Source organism: Bombina bombina, chromosome 6, assembly GCF_027579735.1.
Source record: "Bombina bombina isolate aBomBom1 chromosome 6, aBomBom1.pri, whole genome shotgun sequence".
In the NCBI taxonomy this organism is placed as follows: Eukaryota; Metazoa; Chordata; class Amphibia; order Anura; family Bombinatoridae; genus Bombina; species Bombina bombina.
Window position 1 is genome coordinate 48,133,142 of NC_069504.1, and position 19,670 is coordinate 48,152,811.

The 19,670-nt window shown below is 38.9% G+C and overlaps 1 long non-coding RNA gene across 1 annotated transcript; it reads right to left on the bottom strand.

The window, feature by feature from the left end:
• Positions 1–573: 573 nt before the first annotated feature.
• On the bottom strand, positions 574–1,428 carry LOC128664960 (uncharacterized). The gene is made up of 3 exons (XR_008402950.1): positions 1,379–1,428; positions 798–854; positions 574–651 (listed from the first exon to the last, which is right to left on the bottom strand). It is a non-coding gene; the product is annotated as an uncharacterized LOC128664960 (long non-coding RNA).
• Between the last annotated feature and the right edge of the window lie 18,242 nt (positions 1,429–19,670).

The following is a 19,670-nucleotide window of genomic DNA, read 5'->3' on the forward strand; positions in this document are numbered from 1 at the left end:
ATTAAACAATATATCGATGAAAGAAAATGAACAGTGACTAATATAGTGTTATAAATAATAAATTAAATGTTCACTCCAGACGTGGCCTCTTTGGGTCTGTTGTACCCTCCCTTTCACTGACAATAGCCAACAGAGATTGTAATGTCCTTTCACTGATGGTTAAAGCTCTGTTAATTTGCTGGTTTTTCTCTTCATCCATCCGCCTCTGCCACTGGAACATTTCTCTTTGCAGCTGTAATTTCTGCATTTCAATCTCATTCCTTTGCATTTCTATTTCAACATTTTTTTCGGACAGAGCAGCCCAGCGGTCAATATTAGTGTTAATCATATTTTGAAGTTCTCTGTGGTCCTCTCTGTATTGCCTTGCAAGTGTCAACATTTCCCTCAATGCAACATCGGCCAATAGTCCTTCTGCCGGTGTATTGTCAATATTTAGACCACCTGTTTGCAGTGCAATTGGTGGTGCCTGTGTTTCAACAGGTTCCTCAAGGTTTTCCGGTGTGTGAATTTCATCTGGTTGCGCATCTCCAAAATCTTCAAGAATATCTGGAGTCTCACTTCCATCATGCCCTCCTGGTGGTTCATCTTGAATGGGATTTTCCACTATCGGCATGAGATTGATAGTGATCTCCCTTGATGAGTTTTCTTCTTCTAGATCAAGACATAACAAATTGTTAGTAAATAAAAATAAAATGTTCTAAAAACACTTGCAGAAATAGAATAGAAGGAGAGAGCAGATACAACCGTCATACACCAATTTAAGTTATATTATATATATATACATATGTGATACATACCATCAAATAATGGAGATGAATGTCCAGTCAATCGCTGGAAAAGACGTCCCAAATCACCTATAAAAAAATAAATAACATAAAAATAAATAAATAAATAAAATAAAAAGGTTTTTTAGTCAATGTAACCATATATTCAAACGCTATTACATTCAGTGAAATTTCTATTTTGAAAATTATTAATGGGAATGTACTTTGCAATTAACTGGACACTGAAGTAAAACTAATATTTTTGAGAATAAGATATATAGCATGGAATTTCAATCAACTTTCTTATGTAATACTATGATCAATTCTCAAAAAGAAAATAATGATACATTTTAAAACCATTAGAAAGTTGCTTAAAATTGCATGCATGCTCTACACGAATCCTCATTTAAAAAAAAATTGTAGTGTCCCTTTCATGAAAATCTATGATCATTGCTATTTGTCCTTCAAATTACATTCCATCTGTAAAAGATCTCGAACTAGAATATGTCAATAATGACATTTGACATTTAAAAAAAAATTAAAAAAAAAAAAAATTGAGAGATAAAAGAGATAAAACACACAACATTGAAATTATTCATTTGTAAAGTACTTACCAGTTGCTCTACCAACACCAGTTTCTGGAGTGCTGGTCCTTAGATCAGGAAGTGTGTCCGCCGAGGAAGTTGTGTGTGTAACATTAGATGTGGAGCGTATTAATTGTCCATGTGTAAAACTGTCCAAAGGTCTGGAAACAGCTGAACTGGGTGGTCTGTAAACCGCAGAAGATGAAGTAGAACAAGTGGGCACTTCGTTACTCCTCACAGGCTCTGCTTGTGTTGTTGGCGTCGCTTTAAAAAAAAAAATACGTTAGGTTTATTTTTATTTCTAGTTGAAACTGAAAGCTAAAAGTGTTAATAATAATAATTACAGCAGTGAATGCAGGCTCAATCATTAAAGGGACATGCCAACCACCTTTTTTATGATTTTGAAAGAGAATGCAGTTATAAACATCTTTATAATTTACTTATATTAGCTAATTAGTTTTATTCTCTTGATATTCTTTGTTGAAAAGCATTTGATTGCTGCACAAAGAAGCCTCGTGTGATTGGCTCAACATGTGTATTTATTTTTCTTCAACTAAGAATATCTAGAAAATGAAGCCAAAGAAATAATGGAAGTAATTTGTAATGTTGTTTAAATTTCAATTCTCTATCTGAATCATTAAAAAAAGATTTTGGGTTTAGTGGCCCTTTAAAGGGACATGAACAAATTTAATTTCCTTTACAAATTGCATAAGAAAATGCTTTTTAAAAAATATTTAATTGTATTATGTTTTTGCCTTCATTGGATTTTTATACTTTGATGAAAAGCAAATCTATACAGGCACAGTAAATGATCATTGGTTGATGCACATAGATGGTTCATGTGACTGCGTCAACTATGTGCATAGCTATATCTGAAAAAAGTATATGTTTATAAAGCGGAGAACAATTTTGAAAGATGTTAAAAATAATATTGTATAGTCAAATAACGCAACATGGAAGTCAATAGATCAGAAATGTAAGAAGGCATGTGATCTGGGGTTAGTCTCATGATTAATGTCGGACATACAACAATATTATTTTAATAGTTTCCAATTACATTATTTCTATTGTCATTATCTCTTTAAGGTTTCTATGCAATACTGGTTTGAAAATAAACACATGGGTGTTATCTTTAGGGATCACTATATTAATAATCAACAAATCTTTAGTTCCGTTAGACCTTTAAAAAAAAGGCAGTATAACAACCCTATTATTGTACAATCCCTTATACATATATGCGACACAAATGATTACAGTATTTGGGGCCTAAATGGCTTGTACAATCCCTTATACATATATGCAACATAAATGATAACAGTATTTGGGGCCTAAATGGCTTGTACAATCCCTTATACATATATGCGACATAAATGATTACAGTATTTGGGGCCTAAATGGCCTATATAGATTCGGATACTGAAGCGTAAGAAGTCAGATAATGTTATTTTAAAGAAATATATATTGGAGACAATGACCTATCATAATTTAAAAAAAAACATTTACGTCAACTATGTTGTACATTTACCTCTTAAATCACTGTCACAATCATCCGTTATGCCAGTGATGATCTCTGGTCCCAGACGCTGAACAAGCTTCTGCTCATAGTCATTGAGGTCGGCCACATATGCTGGTCCACCTCCGGTAGCACGTGCCAAATTTTTTTCTCTGGCCAATTTAGCTTTGGCGAAGCGTTTAATGTCGTTGTAACGCTTCTTCAGCTGATCGACATCCTTTTTTCCTGGACCCTGGGCACTAACAGCGTCGCTGATCCTTTGCCAGATCTGCTTCCTCCTAGAAAAATTTGTCTGTTTGACACGACATCCAAACAAATAATCATAAGAGTCAATAATCATGTCAATCAAAACGACGTTTTGCTGATGAGAAAAGTGAGGATTCTTGGATTTTGAAGCGGTTTCAGATCCAGATGAAGCCATATCGAAATTGTAAATAAAGATCACAAAAACGAGCGCTCTGTAATTACTCTCCAAAAATTTTGGAACAATAATAAAGTTGTTTAGAAAAGTTGTACATTTATAGGAGCAAAATTCTATTCCCGCGACTACTATGACGTTCATGACACCTTACATGTCACGTGTTAACAATTGGCCAGACAATTCAACTGAAAGTTAAGTACATCAGCTTAGTTGCGGCGAGCGAGGCGTCAAATTTATCAATATTCCACCACTGCTCGCGGCGGGCTAGACGTGTCTATTTATTGTGGGATTATTAGTACATAGCTACAGCGGACACCATTTCGCCCGACGGATGAATTGACGGCTTAGTACATGGAGCCCTTAACCTCTGTGATTATATTGTATCTAAGCCTCTGCAAACTGCCCCTTTATTTCAGTTCTTTTGACAGACTTGCAGTTTAGCCAATCAGTGCCTGCTCCCAGATAACTTCATGGGCACGAGCACAGTGTTATCTTTATGAATTACATGAACTAACACCCTCTAGTGGTGACAATTAACTGTTAAAATGCATTCTGAAAAGAGGTGGCCTTCAAGGTCTAAGAAATTAGCATATGAAACTCCTAGGTTAAGCTTTCAACTAAGAATACCAAGAGAACAAAGCAAAATTGGTCTTATGACCGCTGCTTCTTAAATCCTTTTTCTGACAAGCCAGAAAGTTTGCACAGAATAAGCAGCATCCGCTGCTTGATAAATCAGCCCCTTCGTTTCTGGCTCAGAATCTTGTGTATAGGAAGCTTTCTTCATAGGGTCTGTTAGGCCCTTTTATTCCTTAAAGGGCCATGATACCCAAATGTTGAAACACTTGAAAGTGATGCAGCATAGATGTAAAAAGCTGACTAGAAAATATCACCTGAACATCTCTATGTAAAAAAGAAAGATATTTTACCTCAAAATGTCCTAAGTATTCACAGTTTGCAATGGAGTACACTGAGCGCCTGCCTAAATAAGACCCTAGCTATGGAAAATTGACTCCTAGTAGTCAAGATATAATTTAGATAAGGGTAGGGGTTGCCAAAGCGCCAACAAAAGGCTGGGTCTGAGCCAATAATAGTTAAAATCACAATTTGCATAAAAGGTGCATTTATTCATACAAATTCACAGGTAAAAAACAGGTAAAAAACAACTAACAGACAATTAAAAGAAATAAAACAGCACAAAAAAACGATTAAAAATACTAGCCTTGATCAGTGGCTAGTAAAAGCACTAAAAATGCCCGGTTTCCCAGTACACAATATTCCAAATAATGTCTGAAAAAAATATATAAACACTTGGATTGTGGACTAGTAGAGGTGGGACATGTAAGTGTCCTAAGATACGTCTATAGTGTATAGCAACCTATATATGCAATTGCTACAGATTAAGTAAGATCAAATGATTCTGCTAATTACCGCAGCATATGTGACATACAATAAGTGTCGTTTGAGATGGTATGACAACCTGTGTGTGCAAATGCTTGAAGGTTGAACAACCTATCTGTGCAAATCCTTAAAGGTGATTTGGGTGCAAGTGAATTGAATCTGCTAGTTACAGCAGCGTTTGGGATTTACAATGTGTGTTGTGTGAGATATGTCCTCACAGTTTATCTAACTTGTGTGTAGGTTAATCTAAACTTAGTGTTGTTTCAAATTGTGGGTAAATTTTGTCCAAGGTAGTATTGCTGGATGATGTTCGTGAGTGTTAAAACTAGTGCGTGACAAATACAAACTATAAATGCAAATAATAATAACACACTGAATTGTTAAAAATAGCGTGAAATATCAAAGCAAATTCAAAACATCCAAATAACCACTGTGAGCAACACTAAAAAAACTTTAACGTGATAGCGTGAAATATCAGAGCAAAAAAACAAATGAGCACTGTGAACACTGTGATACACCTTGGTAGTGTTCAAAATTCAAAATCAATACAAAAGCAATTCAAAAAGTCGTGGTCCATAAATTTAACCAAAAGATTCAAAAAACAGTCAATCCAACAGACAGATTAGTAATTCCTAAAACCCTCTGCTAATGTTAGCGTTCCTGCAATGATCCTGCAGCCGAAGCCGGAGTGAGGTTAGAAACCGGAAGTCCTAGTCTTCTCTAGTTTCGACGATACCTAAAAAAGTAAAAATACAATAGTGCAGATAGTTTTCTTAATCATATAACAATTGAAATAGAACTCACCAGTCGACGCGTTTCGGTCTGTGCTAGACCTTTATCAAGACTGGTATTATGTATTTACAGATAGCCTTTTATAGCTGTATGTTGAATGTGAACTGGAAGTGTTTGTTTAATACTTCCGTTTTTTCGAGTCTATTTGCATTCAATAAAATATTTGCTTTTAATATAAGAATATTCTCCTTTAATTATCACAGTGGTTCCAATTGGCTTCTTACTGACTTATGATACCGATTATTATGGCAAAAGTCCTTATAACTGAAATCGGAGTGTCCGTGTCTAGATCACTTCCGGATTCTCAGTTCAACCACTTCCGGTCTAATTCATTCAGATGGAGGGACAATGTTAAATATATTCAATACAAATATACTACTCAGACCCCGCCTTTTATGCCATTTGGTCCTTTATAAACATTGTTCGAATTATATACTTTTATAAATCTGTTTAGTCAAAGCGTGTAAATGCGGTACTAAAACAACTAAATTTATCTCCTATAACACTAAAGAGGAATTCAGAATAAAAGATATGATACGCTGTCAAGACAAGGGGGTAATCTACTTGTTACAATGTCCGTGCGGACTCCAGTACGTTGGACAAACGTCAAGAGTTCTCAGAGACAGAATTCGAGAACATCTGTTGATGATAGAAAAACTGAACATGGACACACCGCTTTATCAACACTTTACAACTAAACATCATGGAAACACCAAAGCATTGAAATATATAGGAATACAAAAAGTTATCAAGAACTGGAGGGGTGGTAACTTTGAGAAACTGCTCCTGACTAATGAATCCAAATGGATATTCCAAATCGACTGCTTATATCCAAGAGGGCTTAATAATAAAGAAGACCTCTCACACTTACTGAATTCCTAGGCAAGAAGATGAATAGTGTAAATAGAACAGAGGCCTATGTATAAAAACTCTAAAGTGTTGCGGTTACCTTATATTAATTTTTGCTATGAAGGACATATAGATTATTTGTTTTGCCCCCGGTCATAATCTCTGAATTTCCTCCTCCCTATATACCAAAAGCCAGCGAGAATAATCTCTAAAGACATCTAAGATCCAGGTTATACATTAAAAGCTAGAAAATACCTCTCTCTATTAGATATAGTATAAAATCCCATTGATTATTGTAACCAGTAAGTTGAATATAGTTTTATATGATATTTTTATTCACTGAGTCCCAACATACAACTATGTCAGGGTAGGATAGCTCCTGTTAAAGTCAGTTGAAAGAACTGTCCTCCACGACCCCTATGATAGGTCAAATAGGACTTCCTATATCTTATCCCTACGCTAGCTAAACCTCCCTAAATCTATGTAGGAAGATGCTTCAATATAATAGAAATTATGTCTATATGGCCATGTTGGGCCAAGGAAAGTTCTGGTTAAAGCCAGGTGATAGAATTGTTCCCTATGACTCCTAAGCTAGGCTAATAAAGACCTTCCATACATTACCCCTATTCCATTTTTAGCCATTAAAACCCTCTGAATTTATACGAGAAAGACACAGAATACACTATCTTTCTGTACTCTATAGATTGCATATATACGCAAGTAGCGAATTTTAATCTATTAGGTACTATTGAAAGACTGCATACAACTATAGTCTGCACACAGTCAACAGGAAGCAATTTCCAATTTGCCGACTAATATTAATGAATATCCAAACGAGCATCTCTATGCACGTACATGTTGATCTAAGTAATGGCTGAATATATCAGCAAGTTTACAATCTTATATTTACCAATAAGGAAAGTAAATATCAATAGTCTCGATCTCCTCATAATCTAATGGTAGTATTTAGAGACTCCTTAATAGGAACATATCCTTAGAAATCCTCTGTCTGAGCTATTCTAGAAATAGAATTTTAAAAGACTGTAACTATTACCGGTTGACGACTGAGTATTAATAGAGACGAAAACAATATATATGGTTGCAAATATAGATGTAATTTTTAAATATTTTTTCAAAGATAACTAGACAGCTCTTAAGCGAATCCACCTCTCTGTGCTAATTAAAACTAGCCTCCAATTAAAACTAGCCTCTGAATAAAAGACTCTGAACCAATAAGAAGAATATCTCCCTGCACACCCCTAACCTGTGAATAAAAGAGTCTGAACCAATAAGAAGAACACTGTCACACAAATCCCTTCATTCATTTACCGGTTAGGCTATTAAAATATATACTCACAAGCTCCTGACTAAAGAATTTAAACCAATAAGGAGAAGACTCCACTACATACCTCTCTCCCTTATATCCGCTATATATATATAGACGTTTAAGATATTTGCCTATTATTAAAAGGATTAACAGTAGTACAAGTATAGACGATTAAGATATATGCCTATTAATGAATAGATTAACAGCGGTTATAAAAGACCGCACAAATAATATCTCTGCGTTAATATGAACCAATATACGCATGATATTTCATTTAGTAGGAGAATATTGAACATACAATGAGGACATTGGACACGCAAAACAGTGAGAATATTCGACATATTTCTATCTTCACACACTGAAAGCGTACTCCTCTCTGTATACACTGAAAGTATTTTATACATGATAAGAAGATGGGCGAACTGAAATCGCAATGACTAAACAGATTTATAAAAGTATATAATTCAAACAATGTTTATAAAAGACTCTGAACCAATAAGAAGAATATCTCCCTGCACACCCCTAACCTGTGAATAAAAGAGTCTGAACCAATAAGAAGAACACTGTCACACAAATCCCTTCATTCATTTACCGGTTAGGCTATTAAAATATATACTCACAAGCTCCTGACTAAAGAATTTAAACCAATAAGGAGAAGACTCCACTACATACCTCTCTCCCTTATATCCGCTATATATATATAGACGTTTAAGATATTTGCCTATTATTAAAAGGATTAACAGTAGTACAAGTATAGACGATTAAGATATATGCCTATTAATGAATAGATTAACAGCGGTTATAAAAGACCGCACAAATAATATCTCTGCGTTAATATGAACCAATATACCCATGATATTTCATTTAGTAGGAGAATATTGAACATACAATGAGGACATTGGACACGCAAAACAGTGAGAATATTCGACATATTTCTATCTTCACACACTGAAAGCATACTCCTCTCTGTATACACTGAAAGTATTTTATACATGATAAGAAGATGGGCGAACTGAAATCGCAATGACTAAACAGATTTATAAAAGTATATAATTCGAACAATGTTTATAAAGGACCAAGCAAATGGCATAAAAGGCGGGGTCTGAGTAGTATATTTGTATTGAATATATTTAACATTGTCCCTCCATCTGAATGAATTAGACCGGAAGTGGTTGAACTGAGAATCCGGAAGTGATCTAGACACGGACACTCTGATTTCAGTTATAAGGACTTTTGCCATAATAATCGGTATCATAAGTCAGTAAGAAGCCAATTGGAACCACTGTGATAATTAAAGGAGAATATTCTTATATTAAAAGCAAATATTTTATTGAATGCAAATAGACTCGAAAAAACGGAAGTATTAAACAAACACTTCCGGTTCACATTCAACATACAGCTATAAAAGTAATCTGTAAATACATAATACCAGTCTTGATAAAGGTCTAGCACAGACCGAAACTCGTCGACTGGTGAGTTCTATTTCAATTGTTATATGATTAAGAAAACTATCTGCTCTATTGTATTTTTACTTTTTTAGGTATCGTCGAAACTAGAGAAGACTAGGACTTCCGGTTTCTAACCTCACTCCGGCTTCGGCTGCAGGATCATTGCAGGAACGCTAACATTAGCAGAGGGTTTTAGGAATTACTAATCTGTCTGTTGGATTGACTGTTTACTCAAATGTTTCTTCTTTTTTTCACAGTGGCCACTGTTTTTTGAATCTTTTGGTTAAATTTATGGACCACGACTTTTTGAATTGCTTTTGTATTGATTTTGAATTTTGAACACTACCAAGGTGTATCACAGTGTTCACAGTGCTCATTTGTTTTTTTGCTCTGATATTTCACGCTATCACGTTAAAGTTTTTTTAGTGTTGCTCACAGTGGTTATTTGGATGTTTTGAATTTGCTTTGATATTTCACGCTATTTTTAACAATTCAGTGTTTTATTATTATTTGCATTTATAGTTTGTATTTGTCACGCACTAGTTTTAACACTCACGAACATCATCCAGCAATACTACCTTGGACAAAATTTACCCACAATTTGAAACAACACTAAGTTTAGATTAACCTACACACAAGTTAGATAAACTGTGAGGACATATCTCACACAACACACATTGTAAATCCCAAACGCTGCTGTAACTAGCATATTCAATTCACTTGCACCCAAATCACCTTTAAGGATTTGCACAGATAGGTTGTTCAACCTTCAAGCATTTGCCACACAGGTTGTCATACCATCTCAAACGACACTTATTGTATGTCACATATGCTGCGGTAATTAGCAGAATCATTTGATCTTACTTAATCTGTAGCAATTGCATATATAGGTTGCTATACACTATAGACGTATCTTAGGACACTTACATGTCCCACCTCTACTAGTCCACAATCCAAGTGTTTATATATTTTTTTCAGACATTATTTGGAATATTGTGTACTGGGAAACCGGGCATTTTTAGTGCTTTTACTAGCCACTGATCAAGGCTAGTATTTTTAATCGTTTTTTTGTGCTGTTTTATTTCTTTTAATTGTCTGTTAGTTGTTTTTTACCTGTTTTTTACCTGTGAATTTGTATGAATAAATGCACCTTTTATGCAAATTGTGATTTTAACTATTATTGGCTCAGACCCAGCCTTTTGTTGGCGCTTTGGCAACCCCTACCCTTATCTAAGTATTCACACCCCATTGTAAAGGACTTCTAAGCAGCAAAACAGTATGTCTGTCCCGGGACAGCTAAGGGAGTGAACTTATGTGCACACTCGTCTTATTTCCCTATTCAGTTTAAGGAAGTTTACAATGAAATCTCATGAGAGTTAAAGGGACAGTCAAGTCCAAAAATAACTTTCATTTTTCAAATAGGGCATGTAATTTAAAAAAACTTTACAATTTACTTTAATCAACAATTTTGATTTGTTCTCTTGGTATTCTAGTTGAAAGCAAACCTAGGAAGGCACATATGATAATTTCTAAGCCCTTGAAGGCCGCCTCTATTTTATTTACTTTTCAAAGCAGGGGAGAGCAAGCTCATGTAGGCCATATAGATAGCATTGTGATCACGCCCTTGGCTAATGGCAGACACTGCACTAATTGGCTAAAATGCAAGTCAATAGATAATAACTAAAAGGCATGTGATTAGGGGCGGTCAGAAGATGCTTAAATACAAGTTAGTAACAGAAGTAAAAAGTATATTAATATAACTGTGTTGGTTATGCAAAACTGGGGAATAGGTAATAAAGGGATTATCTATCTTTTTAAACAACAAAAATTATGGTGTTGACTGTCCCTTTAAGTGAAATTTCATGAGATCACAGTAAAATAGTTCATGACCTCAGCACTGCTGATGCTGATTGGCTGCAGTTCATTTCTTCATTTTTTTTTTTTACCTGCAGCTGAGCATCAGCTGAATTATATTTTTTTACACAGAACTTACTCTGCTGAGCTGAGGAGATTGTGAGGTAAAATATCTTCTTTTTTACATAGAGAAGCTCAGGTGATATTTTCCTGTCAGCTTTTTACAGTTATACTGCACCAGTTTCAGGTGATTTAGCATATGAGTATTATGTCCCTTTAATGTTTTATTAATATGGATAGTCTATTTAAAGGACAGTTTTCTGCTCTTTTCAAGTTTTTTTTCATTAGGAAGAATGCTTATCTTTCTGATTTTCATGTTTTTTTATTCAGGTTTTTAGCCCATATTCAGCTTGTTATACCAATCTCTCCTCATTGAGGGTTGGTGTTTATGTTTTGCAGGCTCATCCATTTGTGCCTATGCATTGGGTAGTTTTTATGCTTTCTTTTTTTAAAAATTTTGTATTCCTTTTGGACATTTCTTCTGTTAGAAGAGTTTCTGAGTTATCTGCTTTCTCTTTCTCTTTTTCTTTTTTAAGATAAAGTGGCTTTTGGAGATTTTTTTGTTCCTTCTTTATGTTCTAATTTTAGAATTCTTAAGAGAGGTTTCCACTTATTTTGGTTATTGTCAGAACCTTGTAGTTCTATACTATTCCTAAAGCCTGTGTACACTGGCCAATTTTTGCACTACAGCGGTTCAACCCCTTGCTCTCTATCTATCCCCCTCTCTTCTGCTCTCTCTCTCCCCCCTTTCTTTTGCTCTCTCTCACACCTCTCTTTTCCTCCATCTATTGCGCTCTCTCTCCCCCTCTCTTTGCTCTCTTTCTCCCTCTCTTTTGCTCTCTCTATCCCCCCTCTTTTGCTCTCTCTCTCCCCCTCTTTTGCTCTCTCTCTCCCCCTTTCTTTTGCTCTCTCCCCCCTCTCTTTTGCTGTCTCCCCCCCTCTCTTTTGCTGTCTCCATTCCCCCTATTTTGCTCTCTCTCCCCCCTCTTTTGCTCTCTCTCCTCTTTCTTTTGCTCTCTTTCCCTCCTCTCTTTGCTGTCTCTCTCTCCCCTTTCTTTTGCTCTCTTTCCCCCTCTATTTTGCTCTCTCTTCTCCATCTCTTTTGCTCTTTCTCTCCCCCCTCTCCTATGCTCTCTCTCTCCCCCTCTCTTTTGCTCTCCCTCCCCCTCCCTTTTGCTCTCTCTATCTCCCCTCTTTTGATCTCTCTCTCCCCATTCTTTTTCTCTCCCTCCCCCTCTCTTTTGCTGTCTCTCTTCCTCTCTTTTGCTCTCTCTATCTCCCCTTTTTTGATTTCTCTCTCCCCTTTCTTTTGCTCTCCCTCCCCTCTCTTTTGCTGTCTCTCTCCCTCTCTTTTGCTCTCTCTTACTCCCCTCTTGATCTCTCTTTCCCCTTTCTTTTGCTCTCCCTCCCCCCTCTCTTTTGCTCTCTCTATCTCCCCTCTTTTGATATCTCTCTCCCCTTTCTTTTGATCTCCCCCTCTCTTTTGTTGTCTCTCTCCCTCTCTTTTGCTGTCTCTCTCCCTCTCTTTTGCTGTCTCTCTATCTCCCCTCTTTTGATCTCTCTCTTCCCTTTCTTTTTCTCTCTCTCCCCCTCTCTTTTGCTGTCTCTCTTCCTCTCTTTTACTCTCTTTATCTCCCCTTTTTTGATCTCTCTCTCCCCTTTCTTTTGCTCTCCCTCCCCCTCTCTTTTGCTGTCTCTCTCCCTCTCTTTTGCTCTCTCTTACTCCCCTCTTGATCTCTCTTTCCCCTTTCTTTTGCTCCCCCTCCCCCCTCTCTTTTGCTCTCTCTATCTCCCCTCTTTTGATATCTCTCTCCCCTTTCTTTTTCTCTCCCTCCCCTCTCTTTTGCTGTCTCTCTCTCTTTTGCTGTCTCTCTCCATCTCTTTTTCTCTCTCCCTCTCTTTTGCTCTCTCTATCTCTCCTCTTTTGATCTCTCTCTCTCCTTTCTTTTTCTCTCCCTCCCCCTCTCTTTTGCTGTCTCTCTCCCTCTCTTTTGCTGTCTCTCTCCCTTTCTTTTGCTCTCTCTATCTCCCCTCTTGATCTCTCTCTCCCCTTTCTTTTGCTCTCCCTCCCCCCTCTCTTTTGCTGTCTCTCCCCCTCTCTTTTGCTGTCTCCATTCCCCCTATTTTGCTCTCTCTCCCCCCTCTTTTGCTCTCTCTCCTCTTTCTTTTGCTCTCTTTCCCTCCTCTCTTTTGCTGTCTCTCTCTCCCCTTTCTTTTGCTCTCTTCCCCCCCCTCTATTTTGCTCTCTCTTCTCCATCTCTTTTGCTCTTTCTCTCCCCCCTCTCCTATGCTCTCTCTCTCCCCCTCTCTTTTGCTCTCCCTCCCCCTCCCTTTTGCTCTCTCTATCTCCCCTATTTTGATCTCTCTCTCCCCTTTCTTTTGCTCTCCCTCCCCCTCTCTTTTGCTGTCTCTCTCCCTCTCTTTTGCTCTCTCTCTATCTCCCCTCTTTTGATCTCTATCTTCCCTTTCTTTTTCTCTCCCTCCCCCTCTCTTTTGCTGTCACTCTTCCTCTCTTTTGCTCTCTCTATCTCCCCTTTTTGAGCTCTCTCTCCCCTTTCTTTTGCTCTCTCTCCCCCTCTCTTTTGCTGTCTCTCTCCCTCTCTTTTGCTCTCTCTTACTCCCCTCTTGATCTCTCTTTCCCCTTTCTTTTGCTCCCCCTCCCCCTCCCCCTCTCTTTTGCTCTCTCTATCTCCCCTCTTTTGATATCTCTCTCCCCTTTCTTTTGATCTCCCCTCTCTTTTGCTGTCTCGCTCCCTCTCTTTTGCTGTCTCTCTTCCTCTCTTTTGCTCTCTCTATCTCCCCTCTTTTGATCTCTCTCCCCTTTCTTTTTCTCTCCCTCCCCCTCTCTTTTGCTGTCTCTCTCTCTTTTGCTGTCTCTCTCCCTCTCTTTTGCTCTCTTTATCTCTCCACTTTTGATCTCTCTCTCTCCTTTCTTTTTCTCTCCCTCCCCCTCTCTTTTGCTGTCTCTCTCCCACTCTTTTGCTGTCTCTCTCCCTCTCTTTTGCTCTCTCTATCTCCCCTCTTGATCTCTCTCTCCCCTTTCTTTTGCTCTCCCTCCCCCTCTCTTTTGCTGTCTCTCTCCCTCTCTTTTGCTCTCTCTCTATCTCCCCTCTTTTGATCTCTATCTTCCCTTTCTTTTTCTCTCCCTCCCCCTCTCTTTTGCTGTCACTCTTCCTCTCTTTTGCTCTCTCTATCTCCCCTTTTTTGAGCTCTCTCTCCCCTTTCTTTTGCTCTCTCTCCCCCTCTCTATTGCTGTCTCTCTCCCTCTCTTTTGCTCTCTCTTACTCCCTCTTGATCTCTCTTTCCCCTTTCTTTTGCTCTCACTCCCCCTCTCTTTTGCTCTCTCTATCTCCCCTCTTTTGATATCTCTCTCCCCTTTCTTTTGATCTCCCCCTCTCTTTTGCTGTCTTGCTCCCTCTCTTTTGCTGTCTCTCTTCCTCTCTTTTGCTCTCTCTATCTCCCCTCTTTTGATCTCTCTCCCCTTTCTTTTTCTCTCCCTCCCCCTCTCTTTTGCTGTCTCTCTCTCTTTTGCTGTCTCTTTCCCTCTCTTTTGCTCTCTTTATCTCTCCTCTTTTGATCTCTCTCTCTCTCCTTTCTTTTTCTCTCCCCCCCCCTCTCTTTTGCTGTCTCTCTCCCTCTCTTTTGCTCTCTCTATCTCCCCTCTTGATCTCTCTCTCCCCTTTCTTTTGCTCTCCCTCCCCCCTCACTTTTGCTGTCTCTCCCCCTCTCTTTTGCTGTCTCCATTCCCCCTATTTTGCTCTCTCTCCCCCCTCTTTTGCTCTCTCTCCTCTTTCTTTTGCTCTCTTTCCCTCCTCTCTTTTGCTGTCTCTCTCTTTCCTTTCTTTTGCTCTCTTCTCCCCTCTATTTTGCTCTCTCTTCTCCATCTCTTTTGCTCTTTCTCTCCCCCTCTCCTATGCTCTCTCTCTCCCCCTCTCTTTTGCTCTCCCTCCCCCTCCCTTTTGCTCTCTCTATCTCCCCTCTTTTGATCTCTCTCTCCCCTTTCTTTTGCTCTCCCTCCCCCTCTCTTTTGCTGTCTCTCTCCCTCTCTTTTGCTCTCTCTCTATCTCCCCTCTTTTGATCTCTCTCTTCCCTTTCTTTTTCTCTCCCTCCCCCTCTCTTTTGCTGTCTCTCTTCCTCTCTTTTGCTCTCTCTATCTCCCCTTTTTTGAGCTCTCTCTCCCCTTTCTTTTGCTCTCCCACCCCCTCTCGTTTGCTGTCTCTCTCCCTCTCTTTTGCTCTCTCTTATTCCCCTCTTGATCTCTCTTTTCCCTTTCTTTTGATCTCCCTCCCCCTCTCTTTTGCGGTCTCTCTCTCTTTTGCTGTCTCTCTCCCTCTCTTTTGCTCTCTCTATCTCTCCTCTTTTGATCTCTCTCTCTCCTTTCTTTTTCTCTCCCTCCCCCTCTCTTTTGCTTTCTCTCTCCCTCTCTTTTGCTGTCTCTCTCCCTCTCTTTTTCTCTCTCTATCTCCCGTCTTGATCTCTCCCCTTTCTTTTGCTCTCCCTCCCCCCTCTTGTTTGCTGTTTCTCTCCCTCTCATTTGCTTTCTCTATCCCCCTCTTTTGAGCTTTCTGCACAACCTTGAATGGCCCCGCCCGGCCCCACCCACACCACACCCGGCCCTGCCCACACCCCGCCCGACCCCGTCCACGCCACGCCCGTTCCCAGCCACGCCCACGTCATGCCCGGTGGCCCGTCATGCTAATCAGGTCTGCAGTCTTGAGGGCCAGGTGTGTTTGTCCTCGTGTGCAGTCTCTACTGCGCATGACAGCTTTGGACAAACACACTTGGCCTTTTACTATATAGGATTGGGGCTACTGACATTTTTAGACAAATTTTGGTTTGCACACTTTCTGATTTTCTGAGAGCAAGTGCTTTTTCTTGGTTTTTGTTTGTAGCGTATGTTTTTATTGACATGCTTAGTGTAATGCTTGTGGGATACTCCTCTATCAGATCGAACTCAGCCAGTAGTCTTGTTATCCCGGCGTTGAGCCGGAATGATAGGGAATATCCCAGAGCAGAGAAAGTTAGTAAGATGAGGAAGGCGGCACTCACCACAGGCTGGACAGTCCCCAGCGGCAACGGCAGAGTAGTCCAAGGACAAACCACTAGATTAATCAGACAGGCAGGGTTTGGCAGAAGTAGTCCAAGGGCACACCACTAGAATGGTAAGGCAGGCAGGATTTGGCAACAGTAAAGCAGTCCAAGGGCACACCACTAGAATGGTCGGGCAGGCAGGATTTGGCAACAGAAAATCAGTCCAGCAATTTAAGGGTTAACAGGCAGAGTAGTCAGGCAAGCAGAGTTTCAGCAGCAGTAAATCGATCCAGCAATTTAGGGGTTAACAGGCAGAATAGTCAGGCAAGCAGAGTTTCAGCAGCAGTAAATTGATCCAGCAATTCAGGGGTTAACATTCAGAGTAGTCAGGCAAGCAGAGTTTAGCAACAGTAAAGGCAATCAGAGAATAAACGATCTATCCCACCCAGGAGCACACAAGGAAACACCTATACTTGGGCAATGATAGACCGATAAGAAAGGATTTAAATAGGCGCAGGATGACGTCAGCGCCGCACACCTCCGGACCCGACACAGCCCCTGGCAATGAGCAGGGAAGGAGACACTGTGCCCCTATCAACGACTAGAGTGATGCGGCGTGACACTTGGAGATGGGATAGTTTTTTTCTGCTCATTTTTCCAGTTCAGTTTCCTTTTCTTGGACTTTCTGGAATAAGACTTCTGTTTATCTGTTTTGGCTAGCATCTTCTTGGTCTTTCTTGTTTCTTTTTATTTATTTTTTCCATTTTTTGCTTCTTCGGTGGCAGCCTTTGGCAGAAAGTTCTTCAGGCCATGGTTTTAACATTACTTTGCTTGTTGGTTATTTTATGTTCTCTTTTTATTATAGAATCTCTTCTTTATTTGGAGGGTTGTGGGTATAGTTTCATTATGGAAAAAATGTTTATTTTGTTACTTGTGCACTCTCAAATGCTTACTAGATGTATTCATTTCTTTCATGGTGGTTAGAGTCCACAAGACTCCACCCTGTTATATTTTTTTGGTAATGTTTTTTTCTTTTATGGCACAACTTTTTTCCTAGCTCCTATATTGTTTTGCTCTTTTTTATTTCCCTAACTCTTTTTAGGAAAAGAAACACTGAGACTAAGGCTTAAACACTTAAGGGCAATGCCCTACCAAATGCCCTTTTCAGGGCAACCTTTTTTTTAGATTAAGTTTTTTTTTTTTTTATAAGTTTTCATTTTTTGGGTAGCAAAAGACCTGTGGGCACTGCCCTACCAAATGCCCTTCTAAGGGTAATGTTTAACCAAATGCCCAAGTTTAGGGTTTTTGTTAGAGAAGGCTTTTTTGGGGAGGTACTTTTATTGTAGAATGGGGTTGTAGTTTTTAGTTTATGTCACTTTAGGGCCCTACAAAAGCCCTTCTAAGGGCTATTGTTATAGTAACTTTGTGTTAGTTTAGGGGTTTTTATTTTGGGGTGTTTTGGTATAGGCATAACAGTGTTTTTTATTTTTGGTAGTGTTGTTTTTTCCCCCTGTAATGTTAGGTTTTATTTTTTGTAAATTTAGTGTTTGTTAGGTTAGGTGTTAGGTAGATGAGTAGTGTATTTGCAGTTTGCAATGGGGGTTGTGCCAGTATAGGGGTTAATAGGTTTGGGGGTATTGGCAGCATAGGGGTTAAGTAGTGTAGAGGTTATTGCGGTAGGCTATCCGTGATATAGGGGTTAAGTAGTGTAGGGGTTAATGCCGTGGGCTATTTGCTGTATAGGGGTTAATAGGTTAGGAAAATTATTGTGGTGGGCTATTGGCTGTTTAGGGGTTAGAATATTTCGCCAGCATCACCACCCTTTGTGATTTATAGTAAAATGCCTTTCTGTGATGCTGCCTTTAAAGCGTAAAGCCAGCCCTTTTGAATAATTTGCTGGCGTTCGCGACATCAGGTTGGATCCCTTTTAAATATATTACCAACTCACAGGACTTTCATTCATCTGGACCTAACTACCATAGAGGTGGGAGGGATTATATAGAGCTCTTGGGTTTGGGAATCATTGCCTCCTCTTAATGCGTATGGCTAATTTTTAGCTTTGATTGAGAACATAGGGCTAGATTACAGTTGGAGCACAATGCTCCAGTGGGCTCATTGGGGCAAAAATGTGCCTTTTCGTACGCACTCTAAAACTACTCACATTTTGTACATTGGTAAACACTGTGAACTCAAACCTCTGGTTAAGAGAAAAGAATGCAAAAAAGACATTATAACACTCATATTAACACTCATATTAAAACTGTTGATAAAAAATTGTTTTATAAAATTATTTGCATGGATAAGTTATAAGGGCGCAAAGTGAGGAGATGTAAGGTGTTAGAAAAAAAGGTCTGAAAGTGCTTTTAACTGCTTGAATACTAACGACAGCTATGAGCCGTCGCAGAGTTTCCCACTCTGGTGCTAACTACAGTTCAGAGCCGTCGCTAGCGCTCTCCCACCTTGAAGGAGATCTGCGGACCCCCAAGACCCACCGTTGGAAAGGTAATCGCCTAAAAAGTTAAAATTTAAATTAGCCAATAGAATGAGAGCTACTTAATTCCTATTGGCTGATATGAATAGCCAATAGGATTTTAGCAGCCCTAATCCCTATTGGCTGATTCAAATTTTTCAGCCAATAGGAATGCAAGGGACGCCATCTTGAATAACTTTTTAATAACTATTTACTAACTAGTCTACCTAGTTAAAATAAATTCAAACTTACCTGTGAAATAAAAATAAAACCTAAGCTAGCTACAATATAACTATTAGTTATATTGTAGCTAGCTTAGGTTTTATTTCACAGGTATTTAGTTTTAAATAGGATTCTTTAGTTAATAATTGTAACTTTAATTTAGATCTAATTTCAATATGTTAGCTAGGGTTAGGTTTAGGGTTAGGGTTACGTTAGGGATAGGGTTACATTAGGGTTTGGGTTAGGTTTACGGGTTAATATAGTTTAATTTAGGCTGTTGCGATGTGGGGGGCTGGCGGTTTAGGGGTTAATAGGTTTATTTAGTTAATAATTGTAAGTTTAATTTAGATCTATTTTAATTATGTTAATGTTAGGGGGTGTTAGGGTTAAGGTTACGTTAGGGGTTAATAGTTTGTTTCAGGTTGTTGCGATGTGGGGGGTTGGCGGTTTAGGGGTTAATAGGTTTATTTAGTGTTAGTGATGTGGGAGGAAGAGGTTTAGGGGTTAATAGCTTTATTTAGGTGGCACCGATATTGGGTGCAGCGGAATAGGGGTTAATAACTTTAATATAGTTGCGGAGATGTTGGGGTGCAGCGGATAATGGGTTAATGATGGGTTAACTTTAGTACAGTGGTGGTGATATCAGGAGCGGCACATTAGGGGTTAATAATTTTATTTAGGTGGCGGCGATATCAGGAGCGGCAGATTAGGGGGTTGATAACTGTAGGCTGGCGTCGGCGATGTCAGGGGCAGCAGATTAGGGGTGTTAGACTGGGGGTTTATGTTAGGTTGTTAGGTTTAAACTGTCTTTTCTTTTTCCTCATAGACATCAATGGGACTGTGTGACGGAGCTTTTGTTTCTGCGATCGCAGGTGGTTGTTTTTGCCAGCTCTCCCCATTGATGTCTATGGGGAAAGCGTGCACAAGTATATCAAAC